The sequence below is a fragment of the Buteo buteo genome, chromosome 18 (genome assembly GCF_964188355.1).
Source record: "Buteo buteo chromosome 18, bButBut1.hap1.1, whole genome shotgun sequence".
Taxonomy (NCBI): domain Eukaryota; kingdom Metazoa; phylum Chordata; class Aves; order Accipitriformes; family Accipitridae; genus Buteo; species Buteo buteo.
Genome location: NC_134188.1, coordinates 27,130,859 through 27,151,737, shown reverse-complemented (window position 1 = coordinate 27,151,737; position 20,879 = coordinate 27,130,859). Strand labels below are relative to the sequence as shown.

The following is a 20,879-nucleotide window of genomic DNA, read 5'->3' as shown; positions in this document are numbered from 1 at the left end:
CTCTGGAAAAAGTCTCTTAATTTTCCTACACCTCTATCTCCAGCCATCACCTGTGGATGATCATTCCTCATTACCCTCAGAGGAAGGCTGCAATTCCCAGGTCAGTGGTATTGGCTAACCAGCAGTCTGGCACGAGGGAGAGCTGATCTTGTCTCAGTATAGTGGGATGAACTGGGCAAAACTTGATGTTTCCTCCATCCCTATCTTTTGTGACACCATGAAAATATCTGGAGGTGGAAGATCTTCAAGATTTGGCCTTTCAGGGCAGCGTTAAGACACTTTGAAAGGTTGCCATGGGTTTTCCTTTCACTCTGTGGGCACTTCAGCTTCCCAGGCTGGAAGCCCAGCATGTTTTGAGTTGTTCGGGAGTTATTCAGAGCCAAGAGCTGAATTTTGTAAGCATGAGTCTGGTTTTGAGAATAGGCTCAAAATGGCCCTCCAAAAATGCTGCATGATGTACCATGAAGTCTAACCATGGTGCTAGAACCTAGCTGCTCCCCTCTGTATAATCAGAGCTTCAACACACTGGTTTTAGCAGTCTTTTTGTGAAAACTTTGTAACAGTACAATTCCCTACATGCTTTTGCTTTCCCCAGCCAAACCCATTGCTGGTACCATGAAGGGAGGATCTGCATCACATCCAGTATTACCAGACTGTGGTAAGCCCGTGAGCGATGACTGCTTTGTGCCCTGATGTTCAGCCATCTCTCCTCTACTACATTCTTCTGTGGTTGATGCCTTTGAGTTAATTCCTGCAGCACATGTGACATCTGTGATGTAGGAGAACCCTGCCCTTTCCTACACCTGACTTCTTACTTCTAGCAAGAAACGCATATAACCACCTTGCTAGCCTTATATTTGCAGCTGAGGAACTTCTGCTGCCACCAAAGGTTTGCCTTTGACTGGCAAGTGAGAAGAACCATCCTCATGTGATGTTCCCCAAATGCCTACAAACAAACTTGGGTCCAGTCCCCTCAAAGTCCCCAAAGCCCTCTTTCTTCCATGTCCCTTTTCCCATTCTTTCTCGGTTGTTGTCCCGCCCACTGCTCCAAATGTTATCATCACAGAGAAGGACAAAGTTGCTCTTTCTAGTGATCTTAAAACAGCTTTGGATCCAAAATTTATGTGCTGGCACTCATTGCCAGCTCTCAGTATGAGTACTACGGCATGCCAAGCACATCTCAGGGTGACAGCTCTGGAAAAATGAGGCAAGCATTTCTCAGCCTCTCGCCTGCCTTTTTTTTTTTGTCAAAAGCAATCAGTGGGCATCTTGCTTTTACTTATTTATTTATTTTTAACAGGGGAGAAAAAAATTCCAAGGCCTGCACAAGGGAGGGAGAACATTTGAAATGAATTTCACAGAGGTTTCCTTCTTTGCCCTTGACTCCGCCCCAGGAGAATGCTTGGCTGAGATGATGTGAATGCAAGATTTTATTAAAAGTAAACCAGCATTATAGGAAAGGAAGCCACTAGTTGTTGTTAATGCCAACCAAACAAACCTGAGCATTAGGCAATATAAATATAATCTACATGATGATTCACATATGTTTTCTGTCTATCTGCTATAAACTGCAACACCCCACTCAGGGTATAAAACAAAGCACCTTTTTCTGTTTATATGCAGCAAATGTTTGGGTTTCTTTTTTTTTTTTTTTTTTTTTTTTTAATTATTATTGCCAAATCAGATGTGCTCATGTGGCTTTCAGCGGATATTTCCATGACCCAATCAAACCTGCTAGGTTGTCAGGCCTAATCCATCAGCCCCATGAATTGTGCCTGAGGTTTCAGATTTGCACAACCTTTTCCCTGGCTTTCTGTAGGAAAGGTATGGATATGAAATAATACAGCCATGGCTTAAGAAGGAATGTCCTGTGGCCTATGACTTTGTGCTGAAATACCTCCAATCTGATGTTCAAACTTCTGGCATTTGTGCCTCGGAGATATGCATGCTCCATGCCGTGCTCCTCATCAAATGGACTTTCAGATGGGACTGTCCACAAGTGGAAAAGACGCATTCAGCTGGATCCAGCTGTCTGACCACAGTTGTTTCAAGTGACTCAGGAGCATGTGCCTGCCCAGCCAGTGACTGTGGAGGTGATGGAGTCAGAAGCAGGAGTGATGCTATTGGAAAGCCTTGCCTGAGTCAAGCTCTGGATGGCCAAAAGCCTTCGTTCGTGAGATCCAGCCATAGCTTTGTGTGCTGCCTGCCCTTCCCGATGCAAAGTAGAAGTGGCTTGAGTCACAGGAGTCTGAAACAAAGCTTTTCACTTCATAATTCACTCCCCAGACAGGCGGTTACCATGTCTCAGCTGAGGCTGTGCTAATTAATATTTTGAAGATGCTTGGCCATCATTTGAAGCCATTGTCTGGCCATCAGGTCTGTTGCCAAAACCTGTGAACTTTCTAAACATCCCTTACTCTGCTGGGGCCAGATTTTCTGACATCAGTCTTAGTACATCAAATCTCCAAGGAAATTTAGAACTCTGTAAGAACTTGGAACTATTTCTCATCAGCTGCAGTACAGCAAAGGCAACCCAGCATGATGCTCCGGGGGTTTGTACTCTTGGAGATGCCAGTTTTACCTCTTCTGAGTTAGGAGGCAAAATCAGTGTGTGGACCAAGCTTGATCATTAAAACATGGTAGGGGATGTAGTAAATGTTGGTGTGCCCTAAGGGAAAAATGCCATTTCATTGTGGGGATCCATCTCAACTAACTTTAGCAACGGGTTTAGTCTCAAATAACTGAAAATGTTTTCAGTGTAGATATTCATCTCTCAGTTGGGCATTCAGGCTTTTATGACAGTAAATGAAGATCTAGTCAGCACTGAGAATAAAGAGCAGTAATAAATTAAGTAAATAATAAATAATATGTATAAAAATCTCTATCTGCTTGGCTGGGTTGCCCCCTAAAACTCCATTGGCTGTATCGACCAGAATTTGCACCATTGACTTGAGTGGAAACCTAGATTTCTGTCTCAGAGGAAGGCATGCACTTTGTAAACATAAAATACATGATATAAATCCCACCCTATATGTTTACATTGCAAGTAATTATTTGGACTCTTTGCAGTCAATGGAGGGAAGCAGGCACTTGGAGGACATGATTTATCTTATCTGAAGTAGATATTTAAAAGAGATTAAATGATCTCTGTGCTACATGTGGCCATTTCTCATTCTCTCTAAAATGAGAGCTCAGGGCATACAGCTGGGATGGAGACATCTACACTGCCGACATCCAAACACGGGTGAGATGAATCCCACCCAATTTTCCACCTCAAGGTTGGGTTGCTTTTTTACTAAAATTTGCTCTGTACTTGCATTCCTTCCTGAAAACTGCTGTGTTACAGACATGGCTTGGCTACTGCCCTCTTCCCCAGCCAAATTACAAAAGAAAATCAGCAACCACAGCCTGAGTTTTGAAGCACTTCAGGATATATAATGCAATATGAATTTAAATTATTGGATGACATGTCCAGGAGCCACCTTCGTTGGACTTGACAGATCTTTCTGTCTTTCAACATCTACATATCTTGGATTGTGTCTCCTCAACCTCATGATCCAAAAGAATTTTCCAGCTTCCTTTACTCATTCTTTGGCACTGGGGGAGACTCATAAAGTGATGTTAAAAAAGGCATTCCTGTGCGAGCATCTGTGTGGGTGTGTGTGAGTGTTTGTATGAGAAATATTTAATAAGCCATTGAAAGACATGGTAAATGAAGACTTTTTGCATGCCAGATTTGATTTCTTTTGAGATGTTTGGGCTTGGCAATAATAATTACAGAAATCTTTGCTTTCAGCTTATAGAGGGGGTGTGAACAGGAAGGAAGGAAATGGAACTTTTATAATTATACTAATAAGAAAATGAGCTAGTTTTATATGACATTATGTTAAGAGCTACTGCCAGTTTTTGTCAATAATGACCTATAGTCATACCTTTTCTTTTTTTTTTTTCCCCCCAGGTTTAGGCACCAAAGCTGAGTTTCTCAAATAGTATGGAGATTAAAGTCCTACAATGGGATGTATGGGAGAGGTGAGCTTTCTATGCTGAGCATGATAAAGATGCAGGAGGGAGAGGAGGTATTTAAGTTTCAGGTCTCTGTTGGCACAAATATAAATGGATGTAAATTGGGCCATGGATACTTTTGAAGTGGAAAAATTAGCAGATGGCTTTGAAGCATCAGTGGAATGCAGTTCTGGAAAAGCCTTTTAGTAGCATTAAAGGTGTGAATGGGAACATATGGCAGAGTACCTGTGACAGCAACAATTTGATCAGCTGACCCAAAAGGTCCCTCAGTCTCCGTAGTCTTCTTTCATGCATTGAGTTATAGCATAATGATTTTCCTTTCCTCCTGGCTCCTCTGTTAGGAATTTCAAAGGGACCCTATGAGACATAATGCTAGGACCTCGATTCTTTCCCTGTGCTGGGATCTGAAGTTGTAGACCCTTACCGTTTCCTCAGCACTGGAAGGGGGGAAATGGCTGTTCTGGTCGTGCGGTGCAACTACTGTCACACTGAGCTCATGAGCACCACGGCCCTTGAGCTCATCACTGAGGCCTCTGCACGCACAAGGGTTGCTCTTGCATGAGGGCCATCTGTAACAGAGGATACATCTGGTCTTGATGGTGGCCTAGAGATGGTCTTCGGAAGACAAGGTAGTTCCCACTCTCTCAAGTCCAGCTAGACTGCCGAAAAAAGCAGCGTATGTTCATGCACTCTTGTATGGGAGGAGTCAAGGCTACGTGCTAGCCCCAAAGGCAATTTGTGAAACTATAGAGAAATAAAACTGAAAGGCGTCTCGAAGCATTGCTTGGATTGTCTTTCTGGACCAAGAAAGGATCAGCTATAAGTGTGACATTCCCAGCAAAGACTTACCTGAAATGTCTAATTAAAGAGATGGTACTTAACAACCTGCAGTGTTGGAGACTACAGAGACCTCAGACAGCTGGGTCCAAAGTCCTGCTCTCTGCTAGCCAGTTTTTCTTAGTGTCTAACCTGAACCATCCTTGTTGCAAAGGAACCTCATGATTTCTTACCATATATACTCAGTACCTTGACTATGCAATGCTAAAGCAAAGATACTGTTCTCTCTGCTATAAAAAAGCGCCTTTATTCATTTATTTGGGCTGGAGTAGGACATAACAGAGATCCTGGGCCAAGCTTTCATCTTGAAAAGTCATTGTAAGCAACCATTAATATCCAGGGAACAGATTACAGCTGTGTGGAAGGCAGAGCAGAGCAAAGAAGAGGGTCAGTGTTGGGCACCAGGGATCAGACTGTGATGGCCTTAATGCTACAGACGGGCTCAGCCTCTTGCCCTCTGCAGATGACACAGCTAGTGTTGTTGATAAACTCAGCAGCCCATGTTGGATTTTTTTTCCTGGAATTGCTTCCCTTTATGCCTCAGTTAGGAGGAGGATGGGCACTCATTTTTGAAAGCCCATTTGCTCAGTGGTCATCCTAGAGGTCCTGAGATTTGTAAGTCATGCCAAGGATGGCTGGCTAAAGAAAGAGACACCCCATCTTTCCTGGTTAGAGGTATTTGTGAATGTTGAACAACACCCAGCCAGGGCTTAAGTAAATTTTGAAGCATTTTTAACAAAACACTGTGTCCGTTCTCAGATTTATCATTTGAATGTGTCAAAAAACATCACGGAGGGGAAAAGGGGGGTGCTAAAGCTTTGGGGCTTGTGCAAAATTTATGACCCACCTTCTTCAGGAATGTGATGGAGACTGGGTGGCAGACATGGCATTCCCTTCTGCTGGGCCAGGACTTTTTTTTTCCACTTGTTTTTGAGGTAGAAGGAGAAAACCTGCCTCACCTTCGGAGAGGGATCAGCATTCAATAGCAACCAATAGCAACCTACTGGCCAGACTTTGCTCTGCGGTGATCCTCAGGGTCTAGTGAAAGCATGGACGGGGCAAATGCAAATGCTGAATCCCAGCCCTTGGCCACAGTGAACAAGGCACAACAGCAGGAATGTGCTGGGGCTTCATACACAGCTCTCGAGCTAGCCTCCAGCTTCCTCTCTACCCCTCCCAGTCTGAGTTCCTTCCCCATCACCTGTAGGAAGCAGGGTCCTTTTCACACTCCCATTCTTCCTGCCCCTTCTTGCTCCGCTTGCTTTCGAGCTTGGGAGAGTGCCTCTCCTTGCTCCGATGACATGGAGGAGTGTGTCCTTAATCAAGCCCAAACCTGCCTGCTCAGATGAAAGCATAGCACGACGGGCATGACAAATCCTTCTTCTCAGCTGGTGCAAATCCCTACTTCTCCTGGTTTCCCAGAAAATGCCCAGAGACGCTACATGAAAGATAAGCCAAAAGTCGACACTGGAAGCTCGCAGAGGAATTTTTGGATGGAGTGCAAAAAATCTGGTTCACATCAGCCCTCTAGCTTATTCATTCCCCTATCAACAACCAGATGTTCAATGCATAGTGCAAAGGCTGGCGAGTGACTCTGTCTTTCTGGCTTGCAGGAGCTGCCGTTTGTTTGTCCTGTGGTAGTGAGTGAAGTGGTGTAGGTCAATGGGGAGGCAACTGGTGTAATGGTGTTTTCAGGGACCCTTTGCAAAAGCTGTCTTGGCAGGTATCTTGCGTGCTGGATCTGTCGTGCATCCCTGAAGAGTTCAGCTGCAGTCCAGAAGGGCCACGTCCATGAGGGAGAAGGGGGTTTTAAAGCTCCAGGGCAGTCTAGTTAATCAGTGGATTTGCAAGGAGACTGAAGAGAGCCTGGCCATGACTCTCAAGCCAATAAGAAGTTTCAGGAGACTGGCTCAGCAAGTTGGGACCCAGCACCAAGTTACCTGAAAAAGAAGGTAAGAAAGTTCAGCTGTATGGACACGAAACATGTTGTGCCAATCATGCTCAGGGTTGGAGAATTGTCCCTAGCTTATTTCATGGAGCCAAACAGCTGTAGCTATTGGATTGTTCAGTGTGGAGCCATAAATCCTGCAGTATGTGGGCTGTGGAAACGGGATGCTGCTAGGAAGGATCTATCCCACAGCCAGCCTTTTGGGTTAGAGACACTCCCCAGTCAACATTCAGAAGCAGGTTCCCTCATTTTATTTTATTTTTTATTTTTGAATTTTCCCTCCTAAAAGGTCTTTTCAATGACCTATCTGACCCCTTATCTCCAATTCTCCTGTCCCCTCCTTATCCCTATTGCTGCCTTCCAAATTCAGGGCCTGCACTTCATGCTTCCCTATCTTCTTCCCTTCACCAGTGCACACCACCACTCTCCCAAATCCTTGCATATGCTGGTGGCTCCAGCATGGTTATTTGTGCATGATCTTAGCTCAAAATTCATGGGAAACCTGTTTAATTTCTGACGTGGCTTTTTCTCTCCCTGGCTTAACAAGCACATTCCCTTGCAGAAGGAAGAATGTCCCTGGGGACTGTGGTTTTTGGAAATGTGTCTGAACTGCCCAAGTGAACATGTGGGAAGACCATAGCCCTCTAGCACTCATCTGCTTGCCTCTTGCACTCGGTATATTTGCGTTGGATACAGGCCCTTGCACCAGAAAGCCTGAACCTGCTTCTGAAGAACTTCTGGACTGTATGTTGGGTAACATATAACAGAGGGGTGAATCCCACAGGAGAAGAAAAGCTTTTCCAGTCAGGTCCTGAGATGCTACTGCTGATATTGCCAATGTTTTAGCCCAGACTCTAATGATACAGAGGTGTGGTTTTGTTTATTTGTTTTTGAACTGGAGATTGGAGGGTGCAGAAAGGGCTGCACACAATGTGCTAAGTAAGTGTAAACAAGCTTTCCGCACACTATCCAGATGACTTAGTCTTGCCCCAGCATGGTCATTGCTGTTAGTCTGACCACTGGGACTGCAGGAATGCAGAGCAGCTTGCCTGCTTCTAACAGGCTCCTGAAATAGGGACTCACCATCTGAAATACAGAGCAGAAATAATGTTCCTAGGGATGGAGGAGGTAAACCTGTATCTCAGTGACCTTTTGGAGAGCGCCGAATGATGGCTTGTGTCGTGATACCCATTTAGTGCATCCCCAGCCGTCTAGCCAGAACTGTAGAACCTCAGCACAGTGTCTCGGTCCAGGCCCAGGGCTTTGAAATCTTCGTCCTCAGCCTTATGGGCTTGTCAGCAGCTGTATACTGTGGCAATGATGTATTCACTTGGCACTGGTCTTCTTGTTCCACTGCTGGGGTAGCCAAATATGAAGGCAGTTTTCTCAAGGTGGAGTGGAAGCATCAAGTCTTTCTGTGTTGTCCAAACTCCGGTAAATGATAATCACAGATTCTCACTTGGGTTTCCATGTGGTGAACATGAAATAAAAAGGAGGGTGACCCAGGAAATGAGAGAAGCAAAGCTTGTTTCCAGATAGGCTGTGTTCACACACCATGAGAAATAGTTTATGTTAGTGGGAAGTCTGAACACATTGAGTCTTCTCTTTGTCGTGCAAAGTAGCCTTGAATACCCAAAATACCCAAACATCACTGCGTCAGTCCTGTCCTCAGGTGGTCTGGAAATGCTTTCAGCTACCAGGGGCTCTTGCAGCTTTCACAGCCCAGAGGTCTGGAGCAATCCAGCCATGCAAATTGCCCCACAGCCAGAGACTGTTGCTTTCACAACCTCAGGGCCTGTTGGCTTCCCAAAGTTGAAGGGACGAGGAGAGCAGCTTGGGAAGTCTCATGGTAGCAGATTGTCTAGAAAACCCAAATCCAGAAGCTAGAAGATTCTCATTTCGTTGTAGGAAATCAGAGAGTCCAGGAGGACTTGCCCAAGACAGATATTCCTGTCATGGGCTTTTCAACCTCCCTTCCGTGCATCTGCAAACCCAGGACTTATCCCACCTAGCCTCGGTATGAAGGCCAGCAGCATTTCCAAAGTCCCATTTACACAATTCTTGAAGCCTGGAGGAGCTAGAAACCTGACATGTAGGACAACGAAGAGCTAACTTTAGCTCTAGTGCCCTTGGCCCCACAGAATTCATGCTGTGGATCAGCTCCAGAGCTGGAAATGAAGTTGCTTGTCTTCAGGCAGCCCATATGAGTGTATTACCTCAAAGCAAACCGATGACATTGAGCAGTACATATGGCAGGACTGCCCAGGAGCAGTAGAGCTGTAAACTCTACCTCTCAAGCAACGTTGGCAGGAAAGCAAAAAAACCCCAAACCCTACAAAATCATCAAAGCACAGAGGAGTGATTAGAAGAAAGAAACTGTAGTGCCGAAAAAGACAGATGAAGCACATGTTGCACTAAGAAGCTGCACTGCTAAACATACCATCCCTGCTGATTCCTGTGCTGGGGCACATGGCGCATGTGCTAATCATCATCGTCTCTTTTCTCTCTCTGGTCCCCCAGTTATAAACTGGGAACACTTGTGAAAAAAAGTCCATCTGCTGGATCAAGCTAAGGGGTAGGTCTGAAAAGCAAGATGTTGCAAGGCTGAAATGAGGAAGAAACAGCGCTGGAAAACAAGAAGGGCCATCGTGCTGTGCAGCTTGGAAATCAGCACGTTTATTAATGTTCTTGCTTCCATCAGTCTTGTAAGGCAAGGATTTTATGTGTTTGTCATCAGAGCTTGACTGCAGTTAAACCGAGTGCAGCTGAGGCTGAATAGCTCTGAGAAAAGCAAGCGGGATGATCAAAGGATACACATACATCTGTGTGTGTGTGCTATGTCTGTTACTCCTACAGCCATATATAAATATTTGTGTAGGTGGGAGAAGTTGCATGTGTGTCTATGCAGAACCTACTACAGTGGCTTCCTAATTCTTCCTTGTACCCTTAATCACTGCTGCAATGCAACTATTCATGATTTAGGAGGCAGTCTCCCATGGAAATCGTGGTCTGGGTCTCCTGTCTGTGCATGTTGTGATTTAACCCCACACCCTCCACAACCTGCAGTAGGAAGTGGAGATTCAATTACCTGGTGGCTCACACGTCCCAGCTGAGAAGATCATAGAATCATTTAGGTTGGAAAAGACCCTTAAGATCATCAAGTCCAACTGTAAACCTAACACTGCCAAGTCCACCACTAAACCACATCCCTAAGTGCTATATCTACATGTCTTTTAAATACATCCAGGGATGGTGACACAACCATTTCCCTGGGCAAGTCTCACTTGTGGCATTTGGTACCAAAGGACAGAAGTAAGCAGCTCCAGAAGGCAACTGTCTTGATGGTGTAGCCTAGACACCATCTAAGAGTGAAATGGTCACCCATGTGTGTGTTCTCTTCTCTCCAGTACAGATGTGTACAGACATGCACACCTAAATACAGGGCAGCAAAACCCCGTCTTTAATTTCTATCCCAAACTTGCTCAGGTCAATGTAATAGCTGCTTCATTTTGTGCTAGCTTTTCCTTTAGCTTGAATCTTTTTTCTCCTTCGATGATGTTTCTCTCCCGAAGTAGACACTGCCAGCAACACTCAGTCATGACAGTTCAGCTGCTGGAACATCAATGGCAAAGTTTCAGCCTGTGCCAACTGGGATGCTCTCAAGCAATGCTCAGGATGTTCCTGAAGTCAGCATGGATCATGGACTGCCCAGCCAGCAGAATGGATATAACCACCCTGGGCATTATTTATTCCTTCCCGGTGGACATCAGTGTCAGAGAACCACCTTGGGAACGTTTAATTTACTAGTACAGATGTAGTTTATGAATCTACTTGTTTTCATTAGCTGAACAAGCCAAGCTGTTTAGCTGCTGTTCATGAGATGCACTCTCTGGTCCCTTTGCACCTCTTCAGCTTCGAACTCCTCTTGCCTGAATTTGGGTGACCAGCACCTTACAGCAGTTTAGGTGATGTCTCAGCTGCTCTCTGTGCAATGGTATGAACACTCCTCTATCTCTGCTGGAAACATCTTGCCTGAGATACATTGCTATTGCAGTTGTTCTTTTTAAGCTCACTGTGCTCAGATAGACTAATTCAGGTCCTTTTACCTCTACTGTTACCTTGAAACAAGGAGCTTCCACCTTGATCTCTGAGTGCTGTCTCTTACTCTTTGTTACTGTTAAAATTCACCCATTACTCTCACCCAGCCTTCCTTCAAGGTCACCCAGCTCTTCCCATATCATATTCTGATCCTTCTCTGCAATAGCAATACAGTCACTCAAGTTTGTGTCATCAGCAGATCTCATGACCAGGCGCCTACTTTTTTCTGCCAAGTTCATTAAGGAAAATATTTAATAAGATTGGTCCCAGGACTGATTATTAAGGAACACGATGGAGTTTCTCTGGATTTAGTCAGAAGTAACAGACAGCAAATGTTGGCCCCAGATGGTATTTTGTTCAAAACAAAATAATGACTTCCATCTGTCTCATCACTTTCCAAACTGAGGTCTGTGGAGCACTTGCTGGTGGTCTGTGCAGTGCTGGCTCTTTGCAAGGTGCTGGCTCCTCCTTGTTATTTCCAGCTGCTAAATTCTACTAAATTAAGCTAAAGCTTACAGTAAATGTTTTCCTAATATTATTTTCATGTGTAAGTAACTGTGGGAGTTGCTGGTGGGACCATATGTGATTGGAAGGGGAGCTCACCTGTGAGATAATTCCTGAATTAGTATATAGTCCAAGTGAACTGAGACCTAGGGAACTTCTCTGTTTATCAGTAAAGAGTGTCTTATCTATGTCACAGTAGCATCAAATAGTCCAAACCAGGGATATGACTACAAATAGGCTGAGCTTTGCACAGACTTCTGCTAAAGGCAGTCCCCATCTCTGAAAGATGACAAGCTGGTTTAGCCAAGGGAAGAAAAGCAGAGGGCAGGTGAACAGAGGAGGAAGACACATCCATCCAGGCACAGTTATTTTGTCACAATGAGATTTCTTGTCTCCTCTGCAGCTGACACACAGCTGTCATGCCATGCAGCTGCAGGTTGTCCAAATGTGCCTGTCATGCCATAGTAACAAGCATCAGAGATTTCACATTGTTTGTAGCATCTTTGCACATCTTGAGGGCTCAGTTTGCAAACACCCAGGAGTTCACTCACAAGAGCCGATCCGGACACCTGCTGCTGTGAGGATGGTAACTGACTTGCCTGGAGAAGATGTAAACTCTTGGTCAGAACTCATAATACCAGGTTTGAAAAACATCTGACGTAATTTAAGGCATGGAGCTGAGTTTAGGGCAAAGAACTGAGCAGGTGAAGTCCTCTGTCCCTTTTGGTTCTTTGATTTTATGGTTGTGGGCTAGGCACTGAGTTGATACAGAATCTGTCATAGTGCTTACATGGTAAAAAAAGGGGTCTACTTCATGGTTAGGATGACAAGTATTGACTTCAGTGGCTGAACCATCCCAATAGTGCAGTAAAAACGGATTGCCCCATTCGTGTAGATCTGGTCCTAAATCTACATGTGCAACTGCTTCTTTTGAGCCAAATTCTCTGCTGGTCCAGTGGAGTCTGTGCACTTTCAGCACCAGGACAGCCAGATTCTTGTTGCAATATTGATTTCTTCTGTAGCGCCAATGAGTATTCAGCTAATGGTTATGGACTTAAACTCAGCTTATTGCCATTACATCCAGCGTGAAAAGAAAACACCACAGTGACAAGAGAAATATGCTGTTCTCATTACTACTAACCCACCTCGCAACTCCAATGGCAGCATCCAAGAGCCTAGAGGAAAGAAAATGTATCTTTTACTACATGTCTTAATGGTTTACAAGCCAATGGTGAAGGAACAAAGAAATTTAAAAAACAGACACTAAGGATTTACAGTACAGGTTTCTCTTTCCTCTGCTTTACTTGTGTCTTGCACTGAGGTCTGACAGCAGTGTGCAATTGTTTTTTAACATCTGAAGCAAGAGTTGGTTGCTATTAACTTCAGATTGAGGTATTTCTCAATTGTTGTGCTACTTGGGTATGTAAGTTCTTGATTTTTGCATGCCAATTTGTTTAGAAACATGAACTCAGATCAAGGCTCTGTGGTGCTAAGCCCTGAACTTAGGTAAGAAGGGAGTCCTTGTCCTGAAGGACATGTAGTTGCCTAGGCAGAGTTCCGTCCACTTTGCAAAGAGGAAACTACGAAACAGAAAGATTAATTGACTTCTCCATCGGTCACACAAGAAGTCTGATGCAGAAGCCAGATTGGCTTTTTAATCACAGGACTGTGCTAGCATCATTTCAAGTTTTTTTCTCATATTCCTGGCTTCTCCACAGAACTTTCTATCCACATGGGGTTTACTTGTCAGTGGTTGTTTGGACACCCTCATAGCTGTCCTTATAATACTGGGAGAGGAGGTCAAGTTCTAGACAATTTCTGTCTTAATGAGCTACTTACATCTTACTGACATAGCTGCTGAAGTCCTGGGTATTAGAGCTGACATGTTCACTCTGCAGTTGAATGAAATCATTGACTAACCAACGGACTAAAATCCCACTGATCTTCTCCAGAGCTGTGTCTACCACCACCAGCAGAGGCAAACACCCTAGACTCCTGGAAACAAGATTAAAAAATTATTCTCAAGAAGAAAGACCAAACAAGATCCCCTCGGCAGTTCTCTCTAACTAGATCCCCTCAAGTTTATCTTTCGTTCCTTGACAGAAAAATCTTCTATGTGGAAAGAGCCTAAAATTGTCCAGTAGTTTTCACATGGACATATACTCTCACATTAAATGCCCTTTCATGGTCCTTCCCTTTGCTATTTCACCCCCAAGAGAAGATGAGACATTTTACAGCACCAGTGAGACCTGCTGGATGAGCAGCACTGGGAGACATGTACCACTGTCCTCTGCAGCTAACCAGTGACTATCAGTCACTCGTTTTCTGAATATCAACCAAGTTCAAAAGAGCTGGATGTCATCCACATTCCCACTCATTCTCTGGACGTGTTTGAAGCTAGACTTCCTCGCTTAATTTCCGTGAGCCAAATTGTTTGCACTGAACTGGCAAAAGATGAATCCCAGAGCTCATACTTTGTTTTGACATCTGCGTTAGCAGCGTGGTGGTGTTTTGGTTTAGCACTGCGTGTCTATGGATTTCATTCTGCCTGTGTCTTCTCATTGTTCTTCTGTTTGGTTTTTGCAGGCCACTAGAGCTACGTTAAAAGACCCAGAGCTTCGTGGTCCAGGTTGCCAATATTTGCACCTTGTCATTACCGAGCTGATGATACGTCATGATCAGCAGAGGACACTGAATCCCCAGCATACGTACATGCAAAGCAGAGTATGCCCATTGCCTGTGTATGGGCTGATTTGCTTCAGAGACATGGCAGTTTTCTACAGGAGTCATCTGCAACATGACTTTTCCTTGACCCAACAGAGCTCCCACACTTGCTGCAAGTCATAGAATGGAATAGTTTGGGTTGGAAGGGACCTTTAAAGGTTATCTAGTCCAACCCCCGTGCAATGAGCAGGAACATCTGCAACTAGATCACGTTGCTCAGAGCTCCATCCAACCTGATCTTGAATGTTTCCAGGGATGGGCAAAATACCAGGGATGAGTCACCAAAGCAGATATCAAAAGGGTCTGATGCTGTCAAGGTTTATCAAAATTACAGCAGGTTGATTAAGCTTTATCAGAGCCCTTCTGCAACTGCTGCAAGAGAGGGAGAAAGAAAAAAAACCCCTGCAGGTAATGCTCCAAAACCAAAGCTCTGACATAAAGCTGGGTGCCTGACTTTTGTGCAAACTGACTTACAGGACAAAATTAATCTCACCTAACATAGGCATCTACATGAAAGAGGCCTCCATACAAGCTAGTCACCCCAGGCTCCCTTTATAGTCAGTGAAGAGAAACAGAGCATGGTTCTGACCTAATAGAAATGTCTACATGAGGCTGAGATGAATTGCACCTCAGAAGTGCCTGTTTTCCTCTCTTGACTCTAACGTCTGGGGAGCACGGGGTGTGCAGCTCAGATGGAGATGTCTGCAGGCACGGGGCTGGAAAGCCAAGTAAGATGGATTTCACCACGATGAATTCCCCCAGGGTGACAGTGAAGGCGCTTGCCGGCGAAGCGTGCCAGATCTTAGCTCTAATATTTTAGGAGTTAAGTGCATTCTTTGCACTAAAAGGAAAAAAGACTGAGCAGAGAGGGGGCAGCACACATAAAACCAAACTCACTGTACTCAGAGGCAAAAGGAAGGCAAATGCTGTCCTAGAGCTGGAAACGAGACAGGACTTTGTGTTAACACGGCCTGACCTTCCCGGGGACACTGGCTGGAGAAACATCACACCCCCAGCTCAGGGTACATAAAACCCGGACAGACAATGAATCGGAGGAAGGAGATGCCTTAATGAAATATTCCGGTCACGCAGCATCTTGTGATAACTCACTAACACCGTGCGTTGCCAATTGCATTTTAGACGAATAAAACTCTTCCCATTTGCAGCTCCCCCTGGACATTTTTAATCAGCTAATTTCTCCCAGGGCTACCCAGGCAGGCCAGAGTTCAGGCAGGATTCCCATTAGAAATAAGAAAGACCTGTCTGATCACTGAGTTTATCCAGCTGTGTAGTTTGCAGTGAATAATGACCACTGGGGCTTCAGCAAATTGTGGGGGCAGTGGGGCAAGGGAGGGAAGTGACGGCTATGAATCATCACAGGCTTGCTGGCTACGGAGACTTGTTATGGTATTTCTTATTGATGTGATTTCTCTATATATGTTTATGCAGGTATTTACATGATTGTGGCATCCTTCTGCCAGATTCCCCTGATACGCTTTTTCCTTCATGTAGCAAACTCACAGGCAGAGCTGGTTTGGGGGGAGAAGACACTTTTTGGGACCAGGGCAGGTGCAACCCCTTTTTTGCATAATTGCACTGTATCTGGGAGCAAATCGGATTAATTTCTCCTTTGCATGGAGTATGTGAGCTCTTCGCCAGTTGTCCCAACCAAGGCCCTCTGGAAGGGTCTCTCTTCCCAGCAACTCCAGACGAAGCCTCGAGCAGCTGCCTGCCTACCTCAAACAACCCAGCGGAGCAGAATGAATCCTATATGAGAAGTTTTGATTCATGTGAAAGTTGTCTCACTTTGGGGGCTGCCCTGTGAACTCGCGTTTAAAGGTCTGCGTGGTGTAACCACCACCTGATCCTTTCTCTGTGCTGTCCTGCAGAACAAGGATAATAGAGTCCTTCATATCCTGGAAGGATTTAAGACCTCATTTCAATGCACATGATGAGCTGTCACAAGCTGTCACCTCCATGGGGAAAAGGTACCTCACCGCCTTCTGCACCAGAACAAGAATTCTGAGTGTTGCACCAGGTCAGGCAACCAAACTGAATTTAAATGAAAACTCATCTTCCTGAGCTATTTTGCAGGAAAATCAATCCCTGCAACAACACAAATGGTTATGGTGGCCCCAGGGAACTGGTGGGGAGGGGATGGGGAAAAGCATCCATGGCAGGAGGAGCACAAGACTGCTGCTCTCCAGGGCAGTGCTGGCATAATGTGTTCACTGAAGGGCTGGGGGGTTCTGCACTGTCTAAAGTCACTGTAGCCCTAGGAAAACCAGGTAGATAAAATATTGGTATTATTTTTTCATGTATATCAGCGATTCTTTCTTCCCTGTTTGCAATTTCATAGCTTATGTTTGTGGTCTCACTAAGCCAGCCTACCAGAAACTGTAGAAAACAATATGGAAATTGAATATAAATGAAAGTGAAGGCGACTGGAAACCGGCCAGCATAAAACTGGTGGTGATCAGCCTGCATTCCCCTTGTGAGCTGAAAAATGTGAAACAAGCACTGCGAAGTGACACAGGGAATATTCCTCTTTAAGCATTTATTACTTTTTCTGTGCTACGGTTGATAGTCTAGGAGGTATCTATTTTAAAAACATTTTTGTCATTTTTGAAAAGTTTCAAAACTCGGGTAAATTAAAGTCTCAAAATTGCTAATGAAAGAGCAGTCCAGGTGCAAAGAGGAGCTGGTAAAGCTGAGTACAGAAACAAACAGTCAATCGTCTCAAAACAAATGCATCTGGTATAGATGGGAACAGGATCCTAAAATCAAATAATAGGCTTATGTCACCTCTCTTGTCATGTTGTAATTAAAGAATGAGGTATTCTGTGCGAGGAGGGGGTCATTTTGTCCCTTTTAATAGTCTGTGAGCGCTCACGGCTGGTTCTCACATGTCATGTTTCTGTACTGCAGGGCACAGCTAAGGCTGCTGAGTATAAATCAGTGGTCCTGGCTGGTTGCTTGCAGTTAATCCCCTGCCATCCCTTGGCCCTTCTGGTACTTGTGTGGTCTGTTCTCATATTGTTTAAAAGAAAAATAACACTACATCAATGGGACAGACCCTCAGCTAACATCAAGGAGCCTGTCTCTGCCAACCTTGCTTTGCCCTTGTTCCAACTAAGCTATTTATAAGGGTCAATGCCAAGTTAGTTGTTATCTTTTTGAACTTTTTTTTCAGTATACTTCCAGACCAAATTAAATAATTTGGGTCCACCAATTACACTCCAAAGGATTTTTGTTTGTTTGTTTGCTTGTTTGCTACTCTTTTCTTCCAAAAGAAACATGAAAGGAACAGAAGAAGATGTAAAAGGAAGAAATTGTATTGGACTTGAATGGAGCTGGAAGAGTGGCTGATATTTCAAGCAAAGATAGAAAAAAATCATCCTTGAAGACCAAGCCCAGCTGCCAGAGAATTTATTGGATTTCCCCTTCCAAACAAAAGGATTGACTTCAATGACATTCCTCCAGCTCTAATTTGTGTCAGCAAAGTGACATGTGAAGTGCATCTGACAGAGGATATTTTGATGGGAAACCTCCCCCTCTCCCGCCCCGCCACCTCTCCTGTGTCACAGCCTGAGAAAGGAGAGACATAAAAACCCACCAGGATGGATTCTCCAAGACCAGCTTAATGTGGCTCTGGAGGAAAGGCTCAGCTATGGGAGACCAAGTGTGTGGTGAGACTGCACCTTTAATGACAAAAACAAGGCAAAAAAAATGAAACTTGGACAGGCAGGAGGAATTCTCCAGGGAGCTTTTCAGTTTTCATCAGCTGGCCTCCTCTGCACATTTGAATTCCTGGGGGACAAGTTCGCTTCTTGAGGAAGCAGGCGAAGGGCCATACATATCCAGGCTGAACTTGGTTCCTCCTATCATTTGTTCTTGTGTTTTGGAACCAGAGGAAATCATCAGCAAATCAATTGCAAAAATGGCAAGTCATCAGTAATTTTGGAAAGCGCAGAGGTCTGGTAGATGAAGGTGAAGTTTTGAGCACAAGTCTTGGCTGGGTGGTGTCAGCAGCAGATAACCTCCTGGCACACACCTCTTGCTGTGTCTCTTCAATCAACGCCTCTGGCCATCACCTGTAAAACGTGACCTCCCACTGCAGCAGCTCTGTTAGACAAAAATGCCCCTTTAACAGACACTGAATTTGCAGATAAGACAAAGGGAAGTCCAAAGTCAAGTGGGATATCTTCAGCATTCAATAAATTAATCAGCTGTTAATACTGACAGAAGGTGATGCACCCTTCTCCCCACACAGGGGTATCTCGGGCCTATTTCCCTGCGTGAACCTCTGTCTGGAAACATCTCCTTCCATTCCCTCCAAATTATTATTGACTAATGACTTCCTGATGAAATAAAGATTTTCAACCTAAGCCTTTAGCCCCAGTCTCTATCATCAACCTACATAACCAAGCTGGTAAAATGCAATGCCCATGGGCACTGAGACATCCTTTGCTCTGCACATAATACAGACCTTTCCCATCTGCATCTTGAACAGGTCCAGAAGGCCACTTGCACTCAAATGCAGGACTAGTCAACTCTTCTTCACCATGCCATGCTCCCCCAGAGTTTCATGGGTAGGTCGCTCCATGGAAGAGTATGTGGACTTTAGCCAGAAGAACTCCAGAGCTCCCAAAGGTGTCCCAAAGCCCAAAGATCTCACCAAATCACCGGCTGGGGAGAGCAAAGAGATTTCCATCCCTCTTTATATTAGAAAGCCCATCTCTGGTTTGGACCAGAAATGGTACCACAACTTTTGAAATCAGGTCTGGCTTGAAAGCACACAGGCAAAGCACAAGATTTGGGATGACTGGAGACACTGTAGACCCAGGCAGTGGGTTGCCAGCTGCCAAACTTCAACTACTAGCTGAAAAAAAACCCCTAGCATCTCGGCAGCTACTGCCAAGGGACCAGAACCCAGGAACTTAACTAGGCAAGAAAACAAGATGGTCAGGTGGGTTACCTTCGAGATGGTATATCTGGTGCACTTCATTAAGTGCTGTCCTGATGCCTGCTTTGGTTTGCACGAAAACTTGTTTGCATGAATATCCCTGCAGAAATCGAGGTATGAGGTCACACGTGTCTTCCGGCAGTTTTGCTGTATCAAAATAAAACCTGCATCAGTGTCAGATGTTTATGAGGTTATATCTATACCTGGGAGACATGAAGAGAGGAAGAAAGTCAAAGTTCAAGTGCACAGGTAAGTAGCCTTAAAAAACTTGCCAAATTCACCTTAAAAGACATTAAGTCACTGATATAACACCCCAAATTTCCCCTGTATTTACTACACGAGTTTCTAAAGTTCTGCACTACTGTCCTTCAGACGCTTGCTCATTTTTTTCACTGTGGTTATGTTAGCGATAGGAGTGTTGTTGTTGTTGCCACAGTGGTGTAAGGAGATCAGAAAAAGCAGTAGCCAAACTGCTGGAGGATCACTACAGGCAAGAGGCAGGAAAGGGGAAAGGTGTGGATGGAAATACGTATTTTGTGTCTGAAGTCAGGTAACTGGCTTCCATCTAAGAGAAAACAGGGACAAGACATGGTTATGGATCTACAGGGAAAAGGAAGGAAAGGAGAAGAACACCGGAGCATCACCAACGAATAAAAGCTACTGGCTGTGAGATGAGATAATATCGTCTGGGGGAATTCGGTTATGATCAGCATCTGCTTTGTATTCAGTTTCGCTTTCACCAGTGTCTTCGCTGGAGATGGTTAGAAAAGTCGTCTTTCCAGCCGTAAGAGTGTGTGTGGGAGTCAGTGCTCCAGTCTGATGGGTGTCAGCCAGGTGGGTGAGGCCAGATGCAAAGCTCAGATTTACAAGCGATTCCTGTTGCCTTGCAAAGGGCAGACAGCTGGGAGGGAGGTGGGAGCGTGCTGCTTTGGCTGGAGAATAGATGCAGGATGCTCTGATCTGTACATCATCGTGCTGGGAGTCAGGAACTCCTGCTAGCTCTGACAGTCCCCTGTTCGGCCATGGATGTGTCAATGAAGCAAAAATGTTCAAAGCTGGCAGCTTAAGATGTAGGCCCCCACAATGACATGGCTTGAGCTTCAAAGGAGCTGAGTAACCAGCAGGTTTCATTTGTTTTGGCACCTCTGTAATGAATTAATAGGAACTCAGTACCCGAGAACATTTCCAAGAATTTGTTTAGTTTTCTTTACCTTGTCTGCCTCAGTTTCCTCCCTAGTAAAAAGGATTATACTTGCCTCTCCCATGGGAACACAGTGACGAGCTATGTGTGAGATGTTAAGAAAGGGACAAGTTACATTTTTGTCTTGGATTTATGGACCAAAAGGGAAATTTCTCTTTCAGGCAGTGATGAGTTAAAACTCATGACTGCGAAGAGAAGCAGCCCTGTCTTGAGTGATGCAAGTCATGGTGAGAAAGAGCTCCCTTGGGGGTGTCCCATGTGGCATGGTGGCAATGGAGAAGGTGTTGCATTACTACAGCACCCGTTTGTGGCTTAAAACACATGACCTGAGTTACCACACTTCAGTTTGCAGCTGGGACTGGTGAAAAGCGACATGAACACTTCAGAAAGATGAAAGGTAACTTGGTTTGCTGCTGTGAATGCAGATTGTAGTTTAGTATGGAGGGACTAATCCTGAGACATGGATGGCCATTATCTAGGCAAGACGATCTCTGGCCCATTTGTACAATTTGCCCAATGCTGTGCTGAGGGATCCACCAAAGCAGAGAAGCTCCCTCAAATACATGTTGATTTCCTCT

At 44.8% G+C, this 20,879-nt stretch overlaps 1 long non-coding RNA gene across 1 annotated transcript; it reads right to left on the bottom strand.

Annotated features, from left to right (window-relative positions):
• Positions 1–6,626: 6,626 nt before the first annotated feature.
• On the bottom strand, positions 6,627–13,327 carry LOC142041426 (uncharacterized). The gene is made up of 3 exons (XR_012653473.1): positions 13,250–13,327; positions 12,556–12,585; positions 6,627–6,800 (listed from the first exon to the last, which is right to left on the bottom strand). It is a non-coding gene; the product is annotated as an uncharacterized LOC142041426 (long non-coding RNA).
• Between the last annotated feature and the right edge of the window lie 7,552 nt (positions 13,328–20,879).